The sequence below is a fragment of the Sparus aurata genome, chromosome 7 (assembly GCF_900880675.1).
Source record: "Sparus aurata chromosome 7, fSpaAur1.1, whole genome shotgun sequence".
Taxonomy (NCBI): Eukaryota; Metazoa; Chordata; class Actinopteri; order Spariformes; family Sparidae; genus Sparus; species Sparus aurata.
The window spans coordinates 20,080,840-20,095,499 of record NC_044193.1 but is presented as its reverse complement, the minus strand read 5'-3'; the positions used below and the strand labels follow the sequence as shown (position 1 = coordinate 20,095,499).

The 14,660-nt window shown below is 39.9% G+C and overlaps 1 long non-coding RNA gene across 1 annotated transcript in view; it reads right to left on the bottom strand.

Moving 5' to 3' along the window:
• Window positions 1-11,575, bottom strand: part of LOC115585069 (uncharacterized) — a 33,619-nt gene extending 22,044 nt beyond the window's left edge. Inside the window, exons 1-2 of the long non-coding RNA XR_003984659.1 lie at window positions 11,381-11,575; window positions 9,686-9,742 (exon numbers count right to left, since the gene is read on the bottom strand). This is a non-coding gene — a long non-coding RNA (uncharacterized LOC115585069). The remainder of the gene's footprint in view (window positions 1-9,685; window positions 9,743-11,380) is intronic.
• Between the last annotated feature and the right edge of the window lie 3,085 nt (window positions 11,576-14,660).

Below are 14,660 nucleotides of genomic sequence, written 5' to 3'. Positions count from 1 at the left end.
TCTGCTTCCTCATTCATGCACCTTAGAACAATGAAGCCTTCCCCCAAACTTTGATAATTGGAGGAAATAAATGAAAATACATAAGACTCACTCTTGTGCTTTTGGCCTGCCACTAAAGCAAAACCTTTAAAACCCATTATTCTTTTTGCAAGAACTAATGACGTTTTTTGTCTCTTCAGCTTAACACACTAATTGACAGTTTTTTTGGAGGATAGCCCAGATGGAAAAATAAGTACCCCCTTAAAGACCCAACTCCCTTGCTCATTCCCCTAGCTTTAAGTCCCTTATTAATTAAACTTTCACCAAGTCAGGATTTTTTATTAAAAAGATAAAGTCTGCTGTACCGTAAAAAAGAGCTAGCCTATTGTCTCTGAAGCTAAAATTTTATTTCTATAAATAAAAGAGACTTTTTAATACCATCATTTGCAGCAGAGGGACTGGGACCAGAGGATCCACACAGTCCAGTAATTAGAGGGAGATTTTCATCCCAACTACTCTAAAATTGGTCAGCTTTAACCAATACCCTTTGCTCCAACTGAATAAATACTCTAAGACTGTTCATTTTTGCATCATGGGATATTATTTTCTGTATGACAAACAGAGGCAGCATCATCCTGCTCAGAGAGACTGAAGTGTAAATATGTGTTTTGCCATTGCTGTGTGTCTAGCCATACATCTCAGACATCCTGGCACACTGTTGTTCAGAGGGGAAATAAAGCTACAGCCAAATATTGACTGCAGTTTTATGATCAGTCACCCACTTGATCAATCAAATCCCTCTTGTGTCATTAACTTTGCAACAATATTTGTCATTCAGCATCATAAGACAGGGACTGTGTTGTTCCAATTAGGATGCCTTCCCTTTTCTGCTGCTTTTCGCAAAAGGCTAAAAGTCTATTTTGTGCTTATTAATAAAATAATAAGATAAATATGCAGACTTGTAGATTACAGATGAGTTTTGTAAATATACAAATTAAAGACATTTTACAGCTTTCTAATGCAGCGCTATTAGAAATGGACTTTATGTTACTGCAGTTCTCAGACAGTTAAAATGCATAGTCCATACAGTTATTCATTTCATAATTGAAATATTTGGTCAAAAAAAGGCAGTTTAAAAGAGTTCATGATAATAATCCATCCTTAACCAAAATTAACATGGTTAGTCAAACTCAAAAGGTTATATTATAAAAACAGAAAAGATAATTATAATTTTGTTTCATTCAAACACTCTTTATTTGAGAAACATGTCCTATAAGAAAGTCTACAAAAAAACTTTCTTTTTTGTTTGTTTTTTTTCATCAACTTTACTGATAAATTCTTCAGTGATGAGCATCAAATACTGGAAGGCAGAGCTGCTTTGGAGCTTCATACTTCTATAAATGTATTCAGCTGCTTTCAACCACAAATCTAAAGTGAAAACAGGGAAACTGCCTTGGGGGATCATTGTAAAAGATCTCAAGGGACGTTTGTCTGGATGTGGATATCTGTACAGAAGGTGAAGGAGGTTAACATTACATCTACTCATGTGTAACCTGTAGTGTGCAGGTCGAGACCATTCTCATGTCAGCCTGTTATGATGCTGAGATGAAGGCAACCCTTAACCAGAGGACAGATACATGCAGCGTTAAGGTGCGTTAAGTTGCCAGAAAAGCAATGCATCATCCGAGGAGGATCATTATGCCCCTTCCACTGTCACTGCTGTACAGCCAGCAAATCACAGCCAATTAAGAACCCTTTAAACTTACAAGTCAAGCATCACTTGTTGTGCTGTCCATAATGGGGTTTTATGGATATGAAGCCGTTCTGATGGCTGTATTGGTCTTGTGATGAATGTTAAACTTTACAGGAAATGTGGCTTGCATAAGAATGTTGTTAAAAACTGAATAGATCACTTGGTGCATTCACTTTTCAGGGAGACTAAGTGAGAGGATAAAAGAGGCTTTGAGAGCTGCACGTTTGATCTAATTCTATCATTTCATGAGAATCACACTTTCTACTTATTCTAAGAGATAAACAATTCAGGCCCATTTCCCAAATTTTTTGTGTCAGTTTTCTGTTTTCTGCTAACGAGATGTCACTAATATGTACTGGAATGCTGTGTGAATAGACAATTTGATGGGCCACGAAGAACTTAATGATGTATACCAAATGTGGGGGGACAGCTTCTAAGCGCAGATTTTTGTAGACAAACATAGCTGTTGACAACATTTTCCACCCAGTTTGCTTTTTCTGTCAGGCTGAAAGTCTAAAATTAAGAACAAAATGTTTCCAAGGTACCCGAACTGTTAACAAATCATGTCTAATTAGCATTTTGCCTCAACTGGTCAAATTGTAAGGACACATTATGAAAAAAATGCCACTTAGCAAGAGGGAAATCATAATTAAAAGAAAAACAGAATTCCTGCATGCATGCATTTGGAGAAAACAAGTCTGACTGTGTACCTGAGTTCCTTTTAACTAATTTAAAAAAATATAAATCAAACATTGAATGTTGGCCATTTACATAAATGCAGCCTCCTATTGTGATGTGAATTTTGTTGTATTGTTCCCCCCTGCACATGGCAGCTTATTCGAGCTTAATTTGTGCCACTGTGTCTTCCTGTGAGCAGACCCCAGTCATCTTTAAACGGCTCCATTTAAAATGCAATTTGATTATCTGCCAAATTGCTACCAAGTCTTCCCTCTGCAGCTTGGGGATGGGGGGTAAAAATTTTAATTAGCATTTGTGCATAAAAGAGAGGTCTTTGTTGCATTTTGAACACGGCATCCCGGAATGACCACCACTTTCAAAGAGTCATCACCCAAACGATTTCAAACTAATAGATCCAAAGGGAGAGGAGCAGTCCTGGCACGGAGGGGTGGTGGGAATCACAGAGGTCTTCAGTGGCACTGAAAAAAAACCCACAGGACCTGGCATGTTTAAATAATCCAAAACTTTTCTTTAATCATAGTTTAGAAAATTGGCTGGGACCTTCAGCAGGAGACAGCTGCTCTGCCCCATAGCCATTTAATGAGATTCACTGAGGGTTTCCCTTAAAATATTTACGCTGTCCCATGGCACGGCAATATTGTCCTAGAATGGGGAGATAAGAGCCAAGGAGGTGTGTTCAAGTTCTCCTAATCAATTTGCTAATTACTGGAGCAGCTATAGGAGAGGAGAGAGGAGTCCCTTCTGGCAAGCTGTATTCTAATAAACGCTGAAAAATTTATTTACTCCCTTAGCCAAGAGGAATTCTGAAGTGGGATTACAGCAGAGAGCTGATTGAGACGGAGCTGTGTTGTGGCTAAGGTCGCAGTCAAAGGAGCAAGGAGAGGTCTCCAAACATAAAAGGATCTCTCAGGACCTGCACCTTTGCATCTGCTCTGGGAGCAGAGATGGCAGCCTCTTCCAGACTTGGCACAAAAAGACCTGACTGCTATAGCTACATATCAACAAATATTAATGAGACTTCTGGTTCTTGCATAATAAAACAGGCTATTGTGGGAGTTAACGCATATGTATGCAGTACACACACCTCATAACTGACTCCAAACAAAAAATAAATAAATGTGTAGGTTTACTGAGATAAGACAAGACAATCACTTTAATACTTATCATAGGGGGATATCATGAGAGCTATGGGTTGGTATCCTATTCGGAGCAGAGGGCCGGAGGCCCAGACATTATTCCAGACGTTAGGGTGTTATGTTAGAAGCTATCCTTCTGCCCTTTGGCACAGTCTGACCCTCCATCCCAACCTCTGGGACTGAGGGCAACTCTGGGCCTGTCAGAGGACACAGCCCACATCTTCTTCAGGGTTGGGAGCAAAATCTGCTCCACCTCTTCAATGCCACTTTATCTACAAGCCAGCTTCCGTCTCCTAGGCCTGTAGTCAATAGCATGTTGCCTGGATCAAGGCAGTTCAAAGGTCAGTATAAACTGCGAGCATGAGGGCATTACCAGAAGCTAATCATGAGCCACTATAGAGAAAGTACAGTGAAGTGTTGAGCAAGTTAGACCTTGGAAGTATAATGGGGCCTTTCTGGTGACCGATATCATCTGCTACCAGCAACACAACAACAATTGTTATTAATGTTATTCATTATTATGTATTCAGATGTAATAATTCTGCTCTATACTGTCTGATAGCGGTTCAGAGACTTCTTATTTTCTATTTTTGTTTAAACACCTCAATCTAACCAGTTTCTTGTATTGGGTTTGGGTACGATAGAGGGGGACCGAAAACAAAAACATTTTTCCAGACTGCATAAATTATTGCCCAAATTAAACTACTTATTATTATAAAATATCTTGCAATTTGCATTAATTACTATTGCAATACTAATAAATGACTAAATTAATACTGTGTGATTCAAACCATAAAAGTGTAAAAAGGCAATAAATTACTGAAAAAAAACCTGCCGGTTTTGTTTAACTTTGGGCTATGCTTATTTGGAGAATTTACAAACACTTTTAATCAGATAATAAGAATAACTCCCTCATGACTTTGGTGCTTGCCCTGATGATAAACACAGAAAAAAATAAAACAAAAGCACAGACTTATTAGTATTTACGGGCAATTTCCATGCCACTCTATTCATTTCTCAAATCAAAATGTTTCCCTAACTCCAGCAGTCTCTCCAGCAGTCCCTCCAGTGAAACTGAGCGCATGGATCTGAGCACAATCCCGCCGAGAATTGATGCAAAAACAAAAACACAAAAAAACCTGTTGCTGTGACATTTTGTTCCCTCTCACCTCAACGCACGCCAGTCACAATGGACCGGTGTGTGGGGGATCTGTGTTCAGATCACCATGGTGATGGCTCTCTGCCTCCCAAGGCTCCCTGGAGGGGGTTGGAGGGTTGGGTGCGGAGAGGAGGGGAGGGGGGCAGTAATGGAGCAGGTTGCCAACCAAGTCTTAACCAAAACGCAGTTATGAGATCTGTGAAGAAGAGATGTTCCTTAAAGCCATGAGAAACATGGCAATGTTTTCAGCCCAGTCAGAGTAAAGTCAAGTAAAAACTCTGGAATCAATATACAACAGCAGCTGACACCACAGCAATCAAAAGAGGTTGACATGTTGCTGTGAACGCCTTTCAGTCCTTAACCTTTAAAAGGGCAAAAAATAGAACAAAATGGTGCAGGTTCATGAGCTAAGGTCTGAGAACATCTGTCTCTGGGTAAATCATCCCTAGATGACAGAAAGGCACAGAGATGGCATTACACTGAGCAAGACAAAAGGGCACCCCCACTCTACATCATCAGCTCCAATTTCATTTGCTTATTTTACTGTTGTCCCCTTCTTGGACAATTAAGCAAACATATTCCCAAGAGGATCTACATCAGCAGGATTCAAAGGCATCAGCAATATAAAGTTGGGGACTAGGCCAGGGAACACATTTTCTCCTCGACGAATTTGGTTGGTGGGTCCCAAAATTTAAAAACTACATCTTATATTTCAGCAAACAATTTATGTAAAGATAATTACAGCCTGAACTGCTGCTACCGTTTTTTCTGAAAAAAACATTTCATCATATGACACACAAACTCTTAACTGGGATTCTGGTCAAACTAGAATCTATAAAGATGTTTAGAGAAACGTCTGGCACATAGTTGTCAGGAAACCCTATGGTACACTACACTGGTCTACCTTACAAACATTTCCCATAAGAATCACAATTCTTATCTTCTACAATTCTGAATCAATTTGCAGATTCCAAAAATCAATTTTTGTGCTCCTGAACATTATGCTGACGGAAAGAAAAACACACATAGACTCCTACCATGTGGACACAGTGCAGCACCCAGACAATGTACAGTGCGCACACGTCAGAGTTATCTAGTAGTTCCTCAATGAAGTGTTTGCGCTCAGTTTGAATTTAATAACTTCATAATTAACTTTGCCAAGAGGAGCACCAAACTCCAGCGTGAGCAAATGAGCTGGCTAAGCTGCACTCACCACAAAAAAAAAAAAAATCTTGATCGATAGTCTGTTTCATTTCAAAGACCTGTGCCTGTACACAGGGTTGGGCAATATGACGGTATATAACGTGCAAAGGTAGAAATGTATCCACCAGTAGCAATTTGTAATACCATTTTCAATACGGGAGCTATCCCTAATTGTTAGGGGGAGGCTATGTAGCATATGAGGGCTGAATTCTCCAGGGGTGCACCTATATATTAGCCAAACATGAGTTTTGTCAAATAACTGCCTTGTTATCGGCCCATTGGCCGATAACTTGACATTCACTGATGGCAGAGGCCGATGTTAATCTATTGTGTCACATCAATGTTGCATTGCTGTATTCAAATGCTATCGGCTTGTGACATCCCTGCCATCAGTTTGTAATATACTATAAATACTAAAAACTTCTTATCATTGAATGCGTAGTAGTACAGCAGGCTAAAAAGACTTTCGCTCCTACATGTGAAAGAAGGTTATAATAAAGATTTGTTTCATACATGTCTATGATCCACTTTGTGCTCAAATAAGTAAGCAGATAGTGTAATGAAGGGCTGAATGACTTTAAAAACAGTACAGTTATTTATCATAGTGTTTTATTTGTAACAACAAAAACAAAAAAAACATCTGTATTTGTATCGACTACCAGCCAAATTTTATTGAAACAATGTATATGTGTGTGTTTTTTTTCACTTATTTAGTTGTGAATCAATTTTAATATCAAAAATCAATTCTGAATCCAGCTTTAACAACAAGATTTGGACTCCTAAATCAAATCACGAGATTTGAGATAAAACAATTTTCACCTCTTTGTTCCGACTGTCTTATATACTCTGCTTGTGGGACAGGGCAGAATTTTTATCACATTTTCAACTCGACAGGGCTCTAGTATTCTATATTTTAGAAGAAAACAAAAATCTGACTCTTAATTGAGTTAATTAATTGATTAACAGAGATGCTTCTTTACTATGAGATTCACATATATCAAACATTTATTCAGTTTTACACAAGTATCATAGCTGCTTAGACTGTAATGAGTACATTTTAAAAGAAGGCTTAAAAGGTGACTGACAATGTAAAAGCAGAATCCACTGAATGTACTAATTACTGGAAGTATAAAAATCACCTGCTACTCTGACTTCACTCACTGTGGCCTAAGATTAATGTACCAGACATGTCTCACATCTGATTTGATTAATGAACAGGAATACTGTAATATAACTAACACCGTCGAATGCATCGAGTGATACGACATTGGACTTAGTACAGTATAAATACATACTGCATTGAATTTCCATTAAAGCAACATGGTTGATCAACCACTACAAGTGGCTGGCAATTTGTCAAATGAGTTAATTGGTCACCAGTTCATCCAATTCATCTTAATGCTTGTTTTTGGACCACACCCAAAGAACAGTGAATTAGGCATGCTCTGCAGCCAACAGTTACTTTGAGTACAAGACTGAATCCCTTGTGGTGAATGGTGCCAAAGTCAAAACTGCCCTATTTAGATTTTTAATCAAGCCTTGTGCTCTTCACCTGTCTATTCTTAGTCCCTCTTCTGAATTATTACTGCCTACATCAGGTCCTATGGAGAAATACAACAGTTTTTAGTCTGATGCAGAGCTGTTTACTCACTAAATGCCAGGTGGCGCAGGCACTGAAAAGCTACAGGCTGGGGGAAAGGGCCTAACCTTTATACAGTGTCTAAACGTCCTCACTTTCTCCTTGAACATCTATCCTTAACTGTGCTCCTCTGGTCGCCTCCCTGTCCCAAAGTGGCCAGCTGGGAACGGTGCGCATGTGCTGACGTCCCTACTAACCTTGGCCAGTGTAAGGATTACCATGCATTTACACTCAATGCTCCTTCTTTCCTTAAGACTTATTAAGAATGATAATGAGCTCGGAAAGGGGCAGCATGTCCCTTTCTCAACTCTGTGAAAGCTCTTCTCTGTCGTTCTCGCTGTGTTCACTTGTCTTACTCCTCTCTCTAGTCTTCCTATCTACCTTTTCTGCAGTCTCTCTCTCTCTCTCCCCAGTCCATGCCCCCCTCTCTCTCTCTCTCTCTCTCTCTCTCTGTCTCTCTCTCTCCCTTCCTTTCCCTCTCTCTTTTTCTCTCCAGCGTATTGAAAGGACCCAGGACAAATTACCAAAAAGGCCATTTTCATCTATGAACTGCAGGATTTAATCGATACTTATTTCATGCCTTCAAAATCAACCCTATATTACTGTTGTCTGTGTGATTTGTTTATTTTGCTCTGGAATATTCCTTCAGTGGAAGGGGGGAAATGCACGGGATGCAATTCACCTTGAACCTCCATTATATTGGATTTCTCTACTGGCTGATCAAGCATGCAAAAAGGACATTTCCTTAGCACTAAAATAAAAACAATAATGATGATTAAAAAAACATGTGTGCTATTTGTGCTGGTATAACAGGACGTGTTGAAGGCAGTATATTTTTACAAGGCAAAACACTATGGTTGTGGTAGTGTAAATTTGTATACAAAATCATTACGCCGAGGGCAATTGATAAAGCTCATGCGCTGGGAAACAAAAGTAATGGCTCCTGAAGCCTGTCAAATGCCGCCTGGGATTACTGACGCTTATTTGACATCAAAGACCTCAGGTCCACAGCCAAGGTCAAACAGAAGAGGAATACACATGGGTTTAATTCTACACACCCCTTGACAGATGCAGATGGGTACTTATGAGACATGAGGCATTTCACTGACTGATAGGACTGCAGGAAATAAGAACGTTGGAGGCATTGCACACTGATTAACCAATGAGATTTTCCACTAGTAGAATGAACCAGGAGCACAGCACTACAGGCAACACTTCAAGTGCCATTTTAGAGAGACACAATCAAAAGGCCTAGAGGGCCACAACATTAAACACTGAACAAAGCACACACACCAAATCATAATTAAAACAGCACAAATGAACAAATAACATCTCTGCTTTCTCAGCTCAGGGGATTTACCCAGCTGCACTTTCACCTATGGTGAAACTAAGAAAGAGGGAAGGCAGAGAGTGAGCAAAAGAGAGGTAGGGAAAGAAGGGCAGTATGTTTGACAGATGGATATTGCAGTGTCTCATCAATGCTGAAGAGAGATGAGAACCTGCACCACAAGTCTGACAGTGAAGGCTGGCTGGTGTCCAGCTGGAGATGGACCTCCGGACAGCAGACACATGTTTCAGGGATACACTCAGGGAGCACACAGGATGAAGAGCTGGAAACTGCATCATCTGATCACTTTACACCTCTCTTTGGACAGACTGTATGAAAGTTAAGGAAACAAAAACACCCCAGCAATGCACTGAGGTGAACTATTGTACCCCGTAGTGTCACCTGCTGCTGGTTATTATTTTTAGTGACCTCATGGAATAGACACGCCACTAATGTAAACTTACCTTTAGTCTGGCTAACGCTTGCTATTCAAATCACATAAAAAGGAAGCTGATTTCATGTCTAAACATGTGTTTTTAAGCTCGCCTGTTTAAGTGTCAAGTGTGTGCTTGCTTTGCATGCATGAATACATCTGCAACAGTTAGGCTGCACAGCTGCTGCATTATGAGGGTATTATGGAAAATACCTCAAAAGCACACACTGTGCGCAGAATGCATCTATTTACATTATAAAATTATTTCATCTATGACTGATTTGTATGACAAAGAAACCAAAGCACATAAAAAGGACATCAAACCTGTAAAATTGAAAGAAAAACTTTTATGTTTACCTTTTGTTGTACTAGCAGTGGCATTTTTAATATAGAAGATGGCTTTCCATGAATGATCTGTTTAACCAAAGACAGGAGAGAGGGAGAGAGAAAAAAAGGATAATTAATTACTTTTGTGAGCTATTGCACGGGAGAGACAATAAACCTGCCTGGTCGCCATGGATATGACATATTTGCTCTGAAAACAACACAATAATTAGCAAAGGAGAAAGATCCGGCGAGAATATGAGAACTCCGGGCTTAAAGTGCCAGTGATCTATTCCTGTCCTCATCTTCATCCCTGACAATAATAACAAACACAGTGGCAAGCACACAGCACAGACATCTATAAACACACAAGACATGAAACAGTGACCCTTCACAAAACCATGTTAAATTAAATCTCACATCACAGTGGTGTTCTGTAGCGATCACAGCTAACCAAACAGGCAGAATATGAACAGAGTTTTGGAACAGATTCTACAGTAGTAGGAAGTCAGAAAACCTGCCTTACAGCCACTGAGAGAAGGAACTGCAGAAAAATCAGATTTACCATAGCAAATAGCAAAGTGTGTGTGTGTGTGTGTGTGTGTGTGTGTGTGTGTGTGTGTCAGAGAGGTGTATAACCTGCCAATAGTCGACACAACACTTTGGATAAACGGTAAGGTTTTCAAAACGGTTCAATGATGGTGTAATATTTGTGATGATATTTATAAATGGCATTTTGCACAATAGCTTGTTAATTCTTTTTTTTTTTTTTTACAATAATAATAACAATTGGTAGAGATTTTTTGATGGATGCATTTAGCATGTGACACCACCACAGGCCTTATGGACCGAGTATATACAAACAAATATTTTTCAAAAGTCATTTACAATCTCTAACAGCAGAACTTCCGCATTTCAGGCTTATAATATTGATTGCATTTATAGTAGTTCCTCTATTTTCGGTAAATGATACTGAATGAGGGCTACTACCTGTTTAGTGGCAACTAAAGGAGTTTCACTAAGTTTTTCTAGTCAAAAGCCGGGGCGATGGGCGACGCACCCAAAAGTCGCTCAATTGTGTCGTGTGTTTTTTTGGTTTTGTTTTTTTTATTGCTGTTTTGGAGAAGTGTCAGTAATAACCTTTAGCCTACTGTAGGTCAGAGCTGCTGAATAAAGAATAAAACATCTCATATCATCCCTGTTTTCACGCTGTCGCGTCTGTGTTGTATATTGCGGAGACATTTCAGCTCGCCTTGACAGAGCAAAAAGTACGAACTGAGGGGGAAAGTTGCACCTATCTGTCTCAACTTTGCAACGGGACTGGCGTCTTTTCGCCTGGGGCTTCACAGCCGGTCTCCGACAGCTCTGAATTTGGCTGTTGTGTGAATTATCAAAGTTTCAGTAAAGACCGGTTCCTCTCCACGGCATTGTCAGAGGTACAGTAAGCTCCCTAACAGGCTGTGAGAGTCGCTCCGGACCTGCTGCTGTCGGCGCTGCTGCTGCCGCTGCATCGAGGCGGAGAGTCACACCGTGTTTACCGACAAGTCCTCACATCAAGTCTCTATCCTCCACTGTCATTTCTTAACTGCTTTAAACTGCTGAATGACGCCAGTTTTCAGTGTCAGCGCTGTGGCGATGGACACTTTGGTGTCGCTTTTTGCGGAGGATGATGTGTTTGGAAATGAGATGAGCATGCACAGTAGTTGAGAGAAAAAGGAAAAGTCTTACCTGTGGTACTTCGCTGTCTTTCGCTGACTTCCGACTACAGGGACGTGTGTGTTTACGCTGGGTAGCGTTGGAGCCTTCATTATTAAAGTTGCCACATTTCTTTTTTCTTCAGTTTTTCGGGTTTTATTGTAGCATTTTCTAATTTCTTACAGGGCGAGTCGCCCGGAAGATCTGCCCTGGAGACCGGCTCCAAGTGGGAAGAGGAGTCCTTAATTGAATTTCTCGGTTAGCAGGTGTTGCTTGGAAAACCTGGACTGGAGTTCAATTGTGCGTCCCCAATGAGTTGACAGCTCGTCAAAACAGTCTTTTACTAACTTTTATTTCTGAAACTGTATTGTAGGTGTATTCATTTGCTAAATTAAGCAAAGCCAGATTTTTTTTAAAATATATCACCTTTAGTCACTTGCTATGTAGATAGCTAGGAGTGTGCATAAAAACCTTTAAAATGGTTAAAACACCCCTATATTGTCGAGGTTTTAAAAATATAATATATTGTGAGAGGTGTGGACACTTGTCTCAGCGGCATTGACTAAACTTTTATCACTATGGGACAAACATGAGAGACAGCGAGATCCTCCCAGTGGCACTGGCAGGTAGTAGCATGTCCGTGGCATCTCCTGGAACCTGCTCGGCATAAAATATTAAATATAAGAACAGAATAGTACAATATGTACAATATTTTATGTTCACATTTACGCTATGGAACAGATATGAATATATATTTAGATAATATTAAGAAGTGCAAAACAAAGAGAAATTGTGCAAAACTTTGTACATTCAAATGTGTAAACAAGAAGCTGATTTTTCCCTTATAGGTTTATTTTGTATTCATCATGACTCTATGGCGGAAGTGGTTAAGTAAATAGAAAATAGCACTAAAAATTAGAACTGCTAAACAATCACCTGAAAGCAGAGTGACTGTCCTAACAACAAACATGCACCAGTGGAATCTGCCAGGAAATGTGGCCCCGCCCTTATTGGCAGCGAGTCAAGGGAGGCATTTCTGAGCTGGAGCAGGTGCCAGGAGATGCCACGGACATGCCACAGTTTGCCGCAGACTGCCAGAGACTGCCACTGTGATGCCACTACCTGCCAGTGCCACTGGGAGGATCTCGGTGCTGGTGACAAACACAGTCACAGTAATTCCTCCACCTGCCCTATGTAGCCTTCAGTAACGTGTTAGCAAATGACCGCCTCAGCTAGCTTCCAAGACATAAAGTCTAGAAAGCACTGGGTATCTTAATGTCTCCTATTTCTGACCACCGTCTAAATGTTTATTTTCTCCATAAGTCAGGCAGTTACTCTGCCGCTACTCAGCCACTACGCATTTCATGTAATGGTTGCCATGAAGCAATGCCCCGCCCCTTTTCGTGGCAGGCCTCTGTTTATTCAACAGCTGGATTGTCAGTCATCACCATCATTATGTTTCTTTCTCACAACCTGACAAAACATCACTGGGTTTTGTTTTTGTTTTTTTGGTACATACACTTGCTACCATGGTAGATCGTAAAATATGATGTATCATTTTATCCTTATAAAACTTCTTACCTGTTGTCATTGCCTAATGGGAGTTGTGAAAAAAGAATAAGAAAAGAACAATTACTATCAACTTCTCGATTACTAGTGAAAAGGCAACCAGATAAACTCCTAGACAAAAGACACACACGGCCTTACATCTTCACTGGATTATTCAGACGATATTATCATGAGTAATATTAGCACGATATCAATACTTCAGTTCTCAAATTGTGCAGGAAACCCCAAGGAATATGTTTCAACGTTTCATGTAAATAAGAAAATTCAATTGAATATATGACAAAAAACACAAAATAAATTATCTGAACAAAATAAATCAGTCATGTTTTTCAGTGGGGTAAACAAAAGTTTGACCCCCTCAACCTAATTTTTATTAGATTCTGATATAGAGTTACGCAACATACAGTTTCATCCTAAATGCATTATTTGGCAGAAAAAGTGAAAAGCAGCTGTAGGCAGCCCACTGTCCACAGATAGCTGGATACACGTTAGTCACACAAACAGTTTCATATGAACCTATTTCCCCATTTACTGTCCATAAGAAACATAACTGCAGGCATAATTCAATGGCTGTGATTTAGGGGAACGTACTACCGAAAGCATGAATATTCATGCGAGCCAAACTGCAATAATTCTGTAATAATGCCAAGTGTGTTGGATTACGTGGGGGGAGGCTCTCCTTTTAGCTCTGTTTTGGTCTCCACCAGCTCCTGGGGGAAATGTGTGTGCACCAGCCAGTCACTAACCCTGTCTGTCTGCTGCTTGGTGATGGGCATAACTGGGGTCTGGAGTGACAACGGTGAGACCGAATCAAAACAGTGAGGTTAAAAGCCGATAAAAAGAGCCGAAAGGTGCTAAAATGTTCCAAACTGAGAGGAGCTGCAACGACCAACAGTAATGATTCGCTGTGGGTTCATTATTACACTTAGTGCAGCTTTAAAAATGTAATGAACGATTTGTTATTTGCACCTATCATGATCATTTCAGTGGCATACTTGCGTATTGTTTCACTTTAAATATAAATCTAAAACAGATTGTCCTCAGAGGGGAGGACATATAACTAATATGATATAATTTCACAAGGCTTTCACTTCTTTTATGCGTGGTGGCTTCAGTTTCACAATTAGTCAACCCGTATTTACAGTGTTTTCCACAGTCCATTTAAAGTTTACCTTCCTATTGGCAGAACCCTAATGTCACCTCCCATCTTTGTTTTCCTTCTCTCTCATCTTTCCTGCCACCGACCATACATCAATAATTTACTGTAAAATATTCTGAGCATGAGACTCCTTGAAGGTATCCCAGGAGCAAAGCCCATAGGAATAACAGGGATGTGATAATGTATTTTAAACTTGAACGTTCCTTATCTAAATTCTGCAGTCTTCTGAACTATTGACAAACAGATTATTGCCAATTAGCAGTTTTGTGATGTGTCCTGTTGTACATAATAAAGAATCGAGAGGATCGATAGCAAAGTCAACTAACAAGGTAGATAGTGCTTTAATCTCTTCCATGTGTGGTTAAGGATTCAAGGCTTGTGGCCTGCTGCCTGGTATACCTCCGATACATTGAGGATATTTGTTAATTGATTTGTCATATTGTAATCACACTGCCATCCTATATAAACTTTTGCACGCCCAAAGATGTCCAGTTCACAGAAATTCTAATTTAAGCTGCAGTACTGTCTTGAATGGGTTGCATTTAACACCTGCAACTATTAGATTTGAATACATTCAGCAAGAAA